The sequence below is a fragment of the Bos taurus genome, chromosome 1, assembly GCF_002263795.3.
Source record: "Bos taurus isolate L1 Dominette 01449 registration number 42190680 breed Hereford chromosome 1, ARS-UCD2.0, whole genome shotgun sequence".
Classification (NCBI taxonomy): Eukaryota; Metazoa; Chordata; class Mammalia; order Artiodactyla; family Bovidae; genus Bos; species Bos taurus.
Genome location: NC_037328.1, coordinates 95,039,065 through 95,052,340, shown reverse-complemented (window position 1 = coordinate 95,052,340; position 13,276 = coordinate 95,039,065). Strand labels below are relative to the sequence as shown.

Genomic DNA, 13,276 nt, shown 5'->3' with positions numbered 1-13,276 from the left:
GATTTCCCTGCAAGCCTGCCTGCCTGGCTCTGGAGACCAGCTGTTCCTGGCTTCCTTTTGAATATTCTTCCTTATTCTTGTCTCTAGCACAGGTTCTTCCTCAGACCATATACTGGACAAATGTTTGACCTACTTCCTAGACAGATGCCTTCTTACCTCTGTTTCTCCTCCACTTGATAGCAAGTTTACACGACATAATGGATATAATGTGTCATCGTCCACCACTTATAAAACATAGCAATGGTTATCAAAACCTTTACCACATTATTGCTAAACAAATCTTCAATTCAATCAATTATATATTATTTTAATGCTTTTGCAAGTCAAAAAACTTTCCATTTCTTGGGCTTTAAAATGGCAATGTCTTTCTTTCATAAATATTAACCAGAAATTATATAATACCTGAGTCTTCATGCTCCCCCTCTGGATTTCTGCCATGTATATTCAACTTGAGGCCAAAGACAAAGTAGACACTGGGTTCATAATGATCTGTTACGATTGAAAGAATCATGAATTAAATAGGGTTGGGAGTTTAAACTTGTATAACACTTAGATCTTACTCTATTTCCCTTTTTAGTATTGCCACCTCTTTAAAAAAAAAAAAAAAAAGGCATCATTTTGAATGATCTGTCCATCCTGAAAATACCTATGTCAGACAGAACATGCTAGAAATCATGCAGCCAGTTAAATGTCAAGCAGAAACGAGTCAACATGCCCCGTGTTTCATTAGCACCACCCGGTGAAGTCCCAAACCCTGCCTGAACTGAAATCTAAGCCACACCAAAATCATGCGGTCTGTGGATGCATTTGTTTTCCTCTTGAATTTTAAAGGGCTGAGTTGTTATTACTGAACTTAGAAACAAGGCTCTCCTTGAGTCAACAGTGCCCCTTTAAATATCATTTGCTCAGTACCTTCCTTCGTTTATACTGTTGCTCCCTTGTCACTAGGGTCTAAATGGGAAGCTTATCTTTGTATCAAAAGGGAACAGAATCTTTTGCTCAAATACTTCACTCCCTTCACTACTTCATTACGGCTCCATCACTAGATTTCTCTTCTAATATTCCAGAGCTATGCCCCTAAAGTTGACAGGAGCCACTGGCACACCCTTCCTAGAAGCTGCCCTTCTCATCAACCAAGGCTGGTCATCTTCAGTGGGAGCCTCACGGAAGGGGTGATGCTGTGTTCTCCTCTGTGCATTAATTACTCTGGAAGAGTCAAGGGTCTGGAGCCCACATGAGCCACCTGAGACCAGGGTGATGGCTTTACCATGTCAGCAGTATTGTCTAGCTCTTCCTCTTCACATTCCCAATTTTGTTCTTCTTCTGTTTGTCCCCTGTACCTGCTAAGATAAGAGCAGACTTATAAACATGCTATGAATAGTAAAATACGGTGAAATAACAAACATACATCACTTGATAATCACAAGCAGACTAGGGCTTAGAAGAGTCACCTGTCATTCCAAGGCCCATGTTTTAGTAGTTGATGTTTATTACGTTGCTAGCTGGAGATTTGGGAACAGACTATCACAAGCAGTGTGAATCTGGAGGTTCCATTTTATCTAATCTGAATATGACAAAGTCAGTCTTGTTTTGCTTCCAATTCTGCAAAAATGTCTCTGGCTTCTGGACACCAGGTGTTGGGCCATGCTCCAAAGAGGACTGCAAGACTCGTAGTTGCCCAACCTTGAGACTGAAGAAAGAGCCCAGATATAGCAACAGGAACGTCAGTGGTTTTTTGGACAGGGGATCTTACATGTCTAAAGACAAAGGTCCTAGAATGACGTCCCACTATGCATGACAGCAGGTAAGGCATGGCAGCAGTCTCTGCTACTCAGGGGATTAGGTTCCATTTATAGGGGGAATTTCTGTTGATGGGTGGGGCTATGTTCCCTCCCTGTTTTTTGACCTGAGGCCAAACTATGGTGGAGGTAATGAAGATAATGGTGATCTCCTCCCAAAGGTCTCGTGCACCACACTCCATGCCCCTGACCCTGCAGCAGGCCACTGCCGACCCACACCTCCACCGGAGACTCCTGGACACTCACAGGCAAGTCTGGGTCAGTCTCTTGTGAGGCCACTGCTACTTTCTCCTGGGTCCTGGTGTGCACAGGTTTTGTTTGTGCCCTCTAAGGGTCTATTTCCCCAGTCCTGTGTAAGTTCTGGTGGCTCTATGGTGGGGTTAATGGTGATCCCCTCTAAGAGGGCTTATGCCATACCCAGGTCTGCTGCACCCAGAACCCCTGCCCCTGTGACAGGCCACTGTTGACCCATATCTCCTTAGGAGACACTCAAACACTCAAATGCAGGCCTGACTCAGTCTCTATGGGGTCTCCTGGTGCACACAAAGGTTTTGTTTGAGCACTCTGAGCATCTCTGGTGGGTAGGGGGTTTGATACTACATGGGATTTCACCCCTCCTACCATCTTTTTGGGACTTCTCCTTTGCCCTTGGACATGGGGTATCTTTTTTTGGTGGGATCCAACATCCTCCTGTCAATGGTTGTTCAGCAGTGAGCTGTAATTTTGTAGTTCTCACAGGAGAAGATGAATGCACATCCTTCTACTACACCAGAAAGATATGCAGAGTACATCATGCAAAATGCTGGGCTGGATGAAACACAAGCTGGAATCCAGATTGCAGGGAGAAATATCAATAACCTCAGATATGCAGATGACACCACCCTTGTGGCAGAAAGTGAAGGACTAAAGAGCCTCACGACGAAACTGAAAGAGGAGAGTAAAAAAAGTTGGCTTAAAGCTCAGCATTCAGAAAACTAAGATCATGGCATCTGGTCCCATCACTTCAAGGCAAATAGATGGGGAAACAATATAAATAGTGACAGACTTTATTTTTTTGGGCTCCAAAATCACTGCAGATGGTGACTGCAGCCATGAAATGAAAAGACGCTTGCTCCTTGGAAGAAAAGTTATGACCAATCTAGATGGCATATTAAAAAGCAGAGATATTACTTTGTCAACAAAGGTCCATCTAGTCAAAGCTATAGTTTTTCCAGTAGTCATGTATGGATGTGAGAGTTGGACTGTAAAGAAAGCTGAGCACTGAAGAATTGATGCTTTTGAACTGTGGTGTTGGAGAAAACTCTTAAGAGTCCCTTGGACAGCAAGGAGACCCAACCAGTCCATCCTAATAGAAATCAATCCTGAATATTCATTGGAAGGACTGATTCTGAGGCTGAAACTGAAAGAGTCAGTTCCTAGGCAGGTTGATAAGGAGTCTAGGGGTCCCCAAGGAGAGAGGGGTCTGGAACTCTCAAGGAGGAAGAAAGGACAAACTTTTTTTCTTTCTCCACATTCCTTAGGATTATATAACAATAATGTATCCTGCCTAAGGACAGTCTCTGGATTACACCTTCTGTTATCTTAAAATGTAAATTATGGGAGTAGACCTGGTCTTTACAAGGATGTATCCTGCCTGAGGACAGTGTTATCTTAAAATGTAAATTATGGGAGTAGGTCTGATGAGGTCTTTACAACCTCCAGACATTCTTTGGATTATATAACTTCATTGTTAACACTAGCAAGCGGGTACTCTTTCTGCCCCCTTCTGATGCCTATGTCAGAAGCTTTCTCTATCTCCTTTATACTTTAATAAAACTTTATTACACAAAAGCTCTGAGCGATCAAGCCTCCTCTCTGGCCCCAGATTGAATTCTTCTCCTCTGGGGGCCAAGAATCCCGGTGTCTTTGCATGATTCAACAACAACCTTTCATCTTGGGCACTCGTCCGGGATTCTTCAGGACAAGGTAAGAATGCTTGGAGCTTTAGTTCTTTGTTCTCTTAGTGAACACGTTTTCTGCTGTGCCCTACTAACTCTACGGTGTGCTTGTGTGAATGAATGGCATGCCCTGCGTGAAGCAAGTAAGGAGCCCTGCTCTGTGGTTCCACGGTGATCTCATACGGCTTATGGCAGAAACCTGTCGGGGCATTATACCGACCTGCCAATGCCAATACTTTGGCCACCTGATGCAAAAAACTGACTCATTGGAAAAGACCCTGATGCTGGGAAAGATTGAAGGTGGAAGGAGAATGGGACAACAGAGGATGAGATGGTTGGATAGCTTCACCAACTCAATGGACGTGAGTTTGAGTAAGCTCTAGGAGTTGGACAGGGAGGCCTGGCCTGCTGTAGTCCATGGGGTCACAAAGAGTTGGACACGGCTGAGCGGCTGATCTGATAAGGGGAATTGATGTCAGGTGGGCCCCTCAGTTACCAGGGAAACCAGGGCCTGGGGCAGGAGGCAAGCATGTAGGCAGTTACTGATGAAACCTTATAATTAGGAGGATTGGATAGTCACATGAATGAAACAGGGCCTTGTTGAGCAGGGGATGGACACAAAGGAAGACAAAAGAAAAATAGCTGTCCTGAATGGCCTGACCATAAAATTCACCCCTGCACATTTCGCATGACCCTTACAATCTTGGTCCATCCCTCTTCTGTGATATCCCTGGGCTCAGGTATGTACCGGGGGCACTGCAAACAGACATCATAAATGCAACACAGACAATAGCAGCTAAAGAGTATTAAGAGTCCAGGAAGTGGGCAAACATGCAAGCCAGCCAGTTACAGGTTCCAGTTTTCATGAAAGTCCAGAGGACAACGACAATGGTATCTTGCTATAGACCCAGCAAGCAGACTCATTTCACAGCGACGCCACCACTGTGCCCAGTCTGCAAACAGATTGCCTTTGCTCAGACTAAATTTGTTAAGAGGCACTGTACAGGGAAGATCATGACCACTGACCAACATAGAATCAGTAACAGCATCTTGAGATAGTGCTACCCCTGAGGTTTCTGTCCTAGGGGGCAGTAACATACCATCTCTTCAGCCTCAGTCCCCAGAGCCCATGCTGAATCCTGGCGAGGCCCACAGGGTTAATATGGTTGTGCCTTCCTCCAGTCAGGCCTAGATTAATTACCTTATTGGTCTTAGGTGGAACAGGTAGCAGACAGGTGAGATCTATAAATGCCTTTCTAATCCTATTCCCCACAAGGCCACAGATGGCAGTTTTATTTGCTGTTGCCACAGGTTCCAACCAAACCCTTCCAGGTAACTGGCCATATGCAATTCACAAATCTGTCCCTGAGTTAACATCTCTAAAGCCCACTTTTGTAGCTGTTTAGGGTTGATGGTTCAGGGGTATGCTGATATTCTGTATCTAATCCAGGTCCTTGCATTTTTCCTGTGTTCAACAGCCACCCCCATGCATTTAGGTGAGCCATGAATGTGGGGCTGTTCCTTTTAAGATGGAGAGACCTGAGGTTAACAAAATATCAACATAATGGAAGAGAAAGACAGCCCTCATTGAGACGACCATCACCTCAGGATCACCCCCATAACTTCCCGTTCCCTGACCTTATTTCCCAACAGTTCTATACTCACAGGAGTTTCCTCGGCTTCTTAACTGCTCATCAATTATTGGGCTGCACCCCGCAGGCCTGCAAGCCTTGTAGTTGCTCAGCCTTGAGACCTGAGTAAGACCCCAGGTACAGCGACAGAGACATCAGTGGTTTAGTGGACGAGGGATCTTAGACGTCTGAAGCAAAAGGTCCTGGAATGACAGCTCCACCATGTGTGGCAGATGGCAGGCAGGACACGGCAACAGCCTTGGCTACTCAGGAGAGGAGGAGGCTACCATTTATAGGGGCAAGTTATGTCACGCTGTCTCGTCAGTTACCAGGGAAACCAGCAGCTGGGCCCGGGGGCGAGCAGGCAGGCAGTTACTGATGAAGCCCTGTAATTAAGAGGATTGGATAGTCACTGAGTGAAGCAGGGCCTTGTTGAGCAGAGGATATACAGAAAACAAGGGAACAGCCATCTTTTTTTTAAACAATGTTTCAGGTCTACAGCAAAGTGACTCAGGTTACATACATATGTATCTGTTCTTTTTCAAATTCTTTTCCCACTTACATTGTTACATAATATTGATCAAAGTCCCCTTTGCTATATAACAGGTCCGTGTTGGTTATCCTTTTAAAATTTTTTTTAAATATTAGTATTTATCTATTTGGCTGTGCTGGGTCTTGGTTGGGGCAGGCGGGATCTTTAGTTGCAGCATGTGGGATCATAGTTCCCTGACAGGGGGTCAAACGCTGAGCCCCCTGCATTGGGAGTGTAGAGTCTTAGCCACTGGGCCACCAGGGAAGTCCTGCTAGTATCTAAAGGCAAGTCCATGTGACCAATGCACAGTGAGGCCAAATAATACCAAAATGCCTGAGTTTGAAACAGAGAAAGGTCTTTGTGCCACAACTACTAAGTGGTCTTGGTGAGGGCTCCAGAGCCATGCAGGACATATATCCCCCTTACCCCAGCCTGTTCCCTGGCCCAGGGCAGGGTGAGCTGGAGGCCTAAGGGAGAAAGCTAAGATCAGCCTCTTACCTCACTCTCCACCTGAGGGCAAATGATCCACTGATTGTTGGGTGAATGGCCTCCCTAAGGGTCTCACTGATGCTTGCTTGTGGGCGGGGCCCACTGTGGCACCGACCAATGAATGACTGAGGAGGACCACAAATAGTCCCTCATTGATAGTTGATTGCTTGAGGGAGACGCTCACTACCGCTGACCAATGGCTGAGAAGGACCGGTCCCCTAGTGATGGTTGCCTGGTAACAGGGTGGTGGGTGGGGGCTGGGAGGGGTTAATCAGTTCAGTTCAGTCCTCAGTCCTGGAGGGGTTAATGGCCCATAGCAACTAGCTGCATGCTGAGATCTGCGCTACAAGGCACTCTATTACATCCTGTTTGGAGCATGGGCTCTAGGGCATGTGGCCTCAGTAGTTGTGGCTCATGGACTTCAGAGTCTGGGCTCAGTAGTTGTGACACAAGGGCTTAATTACTCCTTGACATGTTGGATCTTCACAGATCAAGGACTGAACTGGTGACCCTTGCATTGCAAGGCAGATGCTTAACCACTGGACCACCAGGGAAGTTTCAAATATAGCAGCATGTACAGGTCTGATGCTAAACTCCCTAACTGTCCCTCCTCCAAACCCTTCCCCTCTGGTAAGCATAAGTTTGGGAAATAGCCATCTTGAATGGCCTGACTGCACACTAAGTCTATTTTATTTCAGAAATTTGGAGTTTTAGGTAGAATAGGATGGTAGAATAGCAGGGATCTAGAGTCAGACTGCTGAAACTTGAATCCTGCTCTAGGATGCACAAACTTCCATCACTGGTTGTTATTTGGGCAAATTCCTTAAGGCAGGTAACTGTTTATCCTGATTCTTCTTCAGTAAAATGGAAGTACCACAAGAACTTGGAGAAGGAAGTGGCAACCCATTCCACTATTCTTGCCTGGAAAATTTCATGGACAGAGGAGCCTGGCAGGCTACAGTTCATGGGGTCTCAAAGAGTTGGACATGACTGAGTGGCTGAGCACAGCACCCCATAAGGACATAAACTTTGTATTTTAAACACTGTATCCCTAACACTTAGCACATTTCCTGGAACACAGTGGGCATTTAGTAAATATTTGTTGAATAAGCTTATATATGAATGTATGAATATTGCTTACATAGGAATTCTTTTTGTTCATAAAATTATCCACTATGGCAAGTATTCATGAACATTGATGAATTTGAGTGCATTTGAATTGAAACATCACTGCACAATTGAAGCATCTTTCTATTTCTAGGGTGACAGGATGAGACGGTTGGATAGCATCACCAACTCCAGTGAAGGACAGGGAAGCTTGGCGTGCTACTGTCCTTGGGGTCACAAAGAGTCAGGCATGACAACAATTAAACAACAACAATTCCTTTCTGGTGGGCAGAAGAGGGGTTATAGGGAATCAAGAGAAGAGGATGGAATGTCAGAGTGACATCAACTCTCTCCTGGCCTCTGGCTCTTTTCATCTTGGATTTTTACCCCTGAGGGGTAGAACCTAGATCTTTTTTTTCCTGAGTATCCTGCTTAGCCTTCAAAGTCAATAAAAATGATGCCTAGATGATGAGCATCTTTCATAGCAATCAGGCGTTAATCTCAAATTCTATTTCTGATTCCTGTGTAACCAACCTGCACCACCCTCGGCAAGTCACGTTGCCTTGTAGAACTGTGCAGGGCTTCACACTCACTCTCAGGAGGAATGCTAGTTGGCAGGGTCATTGTGGGACAGATGAGAGCGGGAGTGTGAAAGCCCTGTGAAAAGGACGGCATAGGCAGGAATGCTCAGCTTTTTTAACTAGGAGATGAAACTTAGAGACTCGTTTCTCTATGAGATTTGGAGTATAATAGTCAAGACAAGCCATCGCAAGTCAGTCAGTCTTGTGTTAGATTGTGTTGCACAGACCACAACAAAAAGATTTCTAGCGTTACTGCATGATTTAAAAATTATGGTCTCTCCAGAATTGAAAGAGACACGTGTACCCCAATGTTCATCGCAGCACTGTTTATAATAGCCAGGACATGGAAGCAACCTAGATGTCCATCAGCAGATGAAGGGATAAGAAAGCTGTGGTACATATACACAATGGAGTATTACTCAGACATTAAAAAGAATACATTTGAATCAGTTCTAATGAGGTGGATGAAACTGGAGCCTATTATACAGAGTGAAGTAAGCCAGAAAGAAAAACACCAATACAGTATACTAACGCATATATATGGAATTTAGAAAGATGGTAACAATAACCCTGTATATGAGACAGCAAAAGAGACACTGATGTATAGAATAGTCTTTTTCACTTTGTGGGAGAGGGAGAGGGTGGGATTATTTGGGAGAATGGCATTGAAACATGTATAATATCATATATGAAACGAGTCGCCAGTCCAGGTTCAATGCATGATACTGGATGCTTGGGGCTGGTGCACTAGGATGACCCAGAGGGATGGTATGGGGAGGGAGGAGGGAGGAGGGTTCAGGATGGGGAACACATGTATACCTGTGGCAGATTCATTTTGATATATGGCAAAACCAATACAATATTGTAAAGTCAAAAAATAAAATAAAAAAGAGAATTAAGTATTTGAACAACAACAACAAAAATTTATGGTTTCTTTAGTATATACCCCCTCAATGTTTCCACAAATGCACATGGAGCAGTTTGCTTGTGCCAAGCACTGTTTTATGTAGAGAGGAAACATTAGGAAGGAAAACTCCTGATCATGTGGATTTACATTCTATTGGTGGAACCAGACATATGAATAGACAATTACCTCTGTGTGATAAATACAGAGAGGAGTGATCAAGGATACTTGTGCTCTAGTGACCTTGAAAAGTGCTCCTCACTGCTGTTGGAGAGGTGGTATTAGTGTTGGAGATTGGGGAGTAATACCTGAGATGTGTCTTGAAGAATAAGCTGACATTCAGTAAACATTGAATGGATGAGTGGTGCTTATCCACTGTCCTTGGTATTAAAGTCCCTGGGAGGCAGAGCCTAGCAAGGGAATAAGGAAAGAGAGAGATTTCACAGAGGAATAACCAGCATTCCATTTTGAAGATGCTAAACAGGAGGCTGGAGTGGAGAGAATGAGCACAAGAATTGATTCAGGGGTCTTCAGGCAATGGGAGAATACACTGTCAAGGACCTCAGACATTATCCTGCTGGAGGTGGGAAGTCATTTTCATTTGTATTTTTCCAGTCTGAAATGCCTTTTCATCCATTAACAGTCATATGGCTGGGAGCCTCTGTTCCTTTAGGTCTGTGCTTTGAAGGAAAACAATACAGAGGGACAGGGAGAGGTGCTGCCTTACAGAGGCTGCCGGGGAAGCTTTGCTGATATTTGGCAGACGGCTGAAGCAACTGAGATGTTCAAGTCATGTGAGTATCTGTTAATGAATGAAAGAATGTTTCAGGCTGGAAAAATAGAGAAGGAAGGAAAATAAAGGCTGTTAGAGAAGGTTAAGTAAATTACAGTCAATGCAATTAATAAAATACTATACAGATCTTAAGAATGACCATCTTGGGACTTCCCTGGTGGTCCAGTGGTTTAAAATCTGCCTTCCAAGCAGAAGATGCAGGTTTGATCCCTGATCATGGAACTAAGATGTCACATACTGTGGAGCAACTAAGCCAGTGAGCTGCAACAAAGAACTCGCATGCCCCAGCTAAGACCCAAAGCAGACAAGTAAAGAAAGACAGAAGGGAGGGGGGAAGGAAGGAAGGGAAAGAGAGAAAGAGAAAAATATTAAAGAAAGAGATAAGAAAGGAAGGAAGGAAAAGAAAATATTCTCTGTGAATAAACAAGATATTCTAGCATCTTCTTTTGGGCTCCTAATTGATGGGGAATTTCAAGCCAGCTAAGGCTCTAGGGCTTGACATTCACTTGCTGGCTGACGGCGGCCTTGAAAACAAAGTGAATATGTTTCCATTTCCCCATTCCAATCTGCGCACCACCATCTGCTGTGCTGATTCCCAGGGTGGCTGCCTCGGTCGGGACAGAATACGAATGGCCCAGAAAACCAGAGATTCATTGATGCTAAAGCAAGATGGACTTGCAGACTATCAGAAAGAGGAAGCTTCTTGAAAGAGGCCACTGAATTGGTTTCATGGACCAACCCTTTGGTCTCAACATGTGTGGTAAAAATACTGCACATTATCTTAAAGACTTCTCCCTTTGAGAGAGGTTTCTTGATCTTCATTCCTTCCTGCTTCAGCCTCACTCCACCAGCAACCAGAGTGATCTTCTTTAAGCGCAAACATGACCCATCACTCCAAACCCTTCACTGGCTCTAAACTGCTTTTAGGATAACAATCAGTTCCCTGGCATGGCGGCTGAGGCCCTGTCTCTTGGGCAGTGCCCACTCTATGCCACTCTTACCCTTGCCTGCTATGTTCTAGCCCTGTGACTGTCTTTCACCTCCCCAGATGTGGCACGTTCCTTCCCAACTCAGATCTCTTCTGTACTATTTTTTAAATTGTTTTTAATTCAAGGATAACTGCTTTACAATATCGTGTTGGTTTCTGCCATATCAACATACTATTTTTATACTAGGCATCTATCTAGCAATCTGATCAGCTTCCACCTACCCTTCATGTGGTGTAAACCTCATTACCCCAGGATACCCTCCTTGGTCTCATGCCCCACACCAGGCTGGGTGAATGAAGGGGGCTCACACAGCAACACCTACCCCAGCACTTCCCCACCAGAGCACACAACTCAATTAGGGTTAAGCAATTATCAGGCAGTTATTTGCTCCACATTTGTTTTCCCCATTGGACAGACCCAGTCAGTCCTGGCACAGTGTTGGCCTGTATGACCTACCTTAAACTTTCTTTCTTCAGTACTATTATCACCCTGGGATGTCTGTGGGTTAATAAAATGTGTGGAATAAGAGAAAGTGGAGGATGCATATTTCAGCAGGTTTGGCTGTAAAGGGGACGAGAGAGCTAGGGTGAAGGACACAGTGGGGTTGTTGTAGTCTGCTTGCACTGGGTAACAAAATACCATAGACTGAGGGGCTCAAATCACAGAAACTGCTTCTCATAGTTCTGGAAGCTGGAAGTCCAAGACCAGGGTGCCAGTATGGTTGGTTTCTGGTGAGAGATCCTCTTTTCTGCCTTGTCGATGGCTACCTTCTTTCTGTATCCTCACTGGTGGGGAGAGCAAAAGAGAGAGAACAAGCTCTCTGGTGTCTCTTCTTGTATGGGCACTTACAACCATCATCAGGACTTCATCTCCAACCATTGTATTAGGCACATTAGAGATTCAACATACAAATTTGGGAGGAACACAATTCAGTTCATAGCAGCAGTTAAGCGAAGGCTTTATGGCAAAGAGTCCAGATCTGGCTTAAGTGCTGATGGTAGATGCTAGCAGAGAGGAGAAGGATGAAGCTTTAGGAGAGAAGAGGGCAGAGGAGAAAAGGGCTCTGTTTAGGAGGGCACTGCTCCCACTGTGACACAGAAGAGGGGCAAAGAGCATGGACAGCTCCACATGATCTCTTCCAAGTAGTGGCAATGAGATAAGGGAGTTCTTGAGTAATGGCTTCTCATTTCCTTTTTGAAGCAACATGCAAGGGTGTCTGCTGAGGGGCTGGCAGGGTCTGCAGATCACCGAGAAGGTTTGAAATAGATTCTTTTTCTTTTTAAGAACCTTAACACCAGCTTAAAAATATATATATTTATTTATTTGGTTGTGCCAAGTCTTAGCTGTGGCACATAAACTCTTAATCACAACATGTGGGATCTAGTTCCCTGACCAGGGATTGAACCTGAGCCTCCTGCCCTGGGAGCCTGGAATCTTAGCCGCTGGACCACCAGGGAAGTCCCCTGAAATTGATTCTGTAGAGAATAATGGAGCTGACTCCCCACACACCACCATGGAGTTTTGATGGATCAGGAGAGTTTGCTCACCTTGAATGTTTGGAGGCGCCCAGTGCTTGTGCTATGAGATGTTTCTCCACGTCGCTCAGCATCCAGTGTGAAGCAGAGAAGGACATTTCCTGAAAAGTGGCTGCTATCAGTGTCAAGACAGTAGGACTCAGAGAGGTTAATGATAAGTGTTTGCCCACCGTCACACGGCTGGTTAGTGGTAAAGCCAGGAGTAAATTCTGTAACTTTTTGGTTCCAAAGTCTTTCATACACCATGTCATGTGCTTTGTTTCTGGAAGATAAATTTTGAAAGAAAAAAGCTGCTCAATAAAGATTCTGATGCAGTTAAACAGTCTTAGATAGTGAACATGTGGCCATGACTAGAGCTATCCTTTCAGGAAACTAGAAGCACTTGCCTTGTCTCTTTTGCTTCCTGTTGACTGAAGCCGAAATTATTTTTCCTTCCATAAATAGAGGTGCAAATGTCCCCTGGGAGAGAGGGTCCAAGGGATCACTCCAAAGTATGTCTACTGCATTTTGAAAACCTGATAGCATCTTGTCAACACCCTGGCCAGAGCAATCACCAGCATAGCTAAAGTTGCATCTGTTTTACCAGGCTCTCTAATTCCTGTAAATGACCCATGAAGCTGCTGAGGGACCTCTGCCTGGCTGGGGTCAGGGCAGACAGAGAAGTCAGGAGAAGGGTTCTAGACTGCAGAGTCCCTGAGAGGAGGACTCGAAATGGGGCTGTCTCATGCTTTGCCAAGTAACTAGTGATAATCATGACCATTTAATGAGCATCTACCAGCTTCTGGTATTTTACTTGGGAGGGAGGAGAAGAAACTTGCAAACAGAGGCAAGATAGAGGCAGAGAGCAGAGGGCAAGTCCCTTGGGACTTGGGGAGATGACAGGGTTAGAAAGATAGCCAGTCTTTGAACTGCAGTAACTCAGTTTACCACTTGCTATTATTATAAGAATAATACATATTCTTTGGAGAAAGATTGAAAA

General features: G+C 44.7%; 1 long non-coding RNA gene across 1 annotated transcript; it reads right to left on the bottom strand.

The window, feature by feature from the left end:
• Positions 1-279: 279 nt before the first annotated feature.
• LOC101905019 (uncharacterized) lies at positions 280-6,544 on the bottom strand. The gene is made up of 4 exons (XR_003035851.2): positions 6,398-6,544; positions 5,402-5,753; positions 1,268-1,343; positions 280-489 (listed from the first exon to the last, which is right to left on the bottom strand). It is a non-coding gene; the product is annotated as an uncharacterized lncRNA (long non-coding RNA).
• Between the last annotated feature and the right edge of the window lie 6,732 nt (positions 6,545-13,276).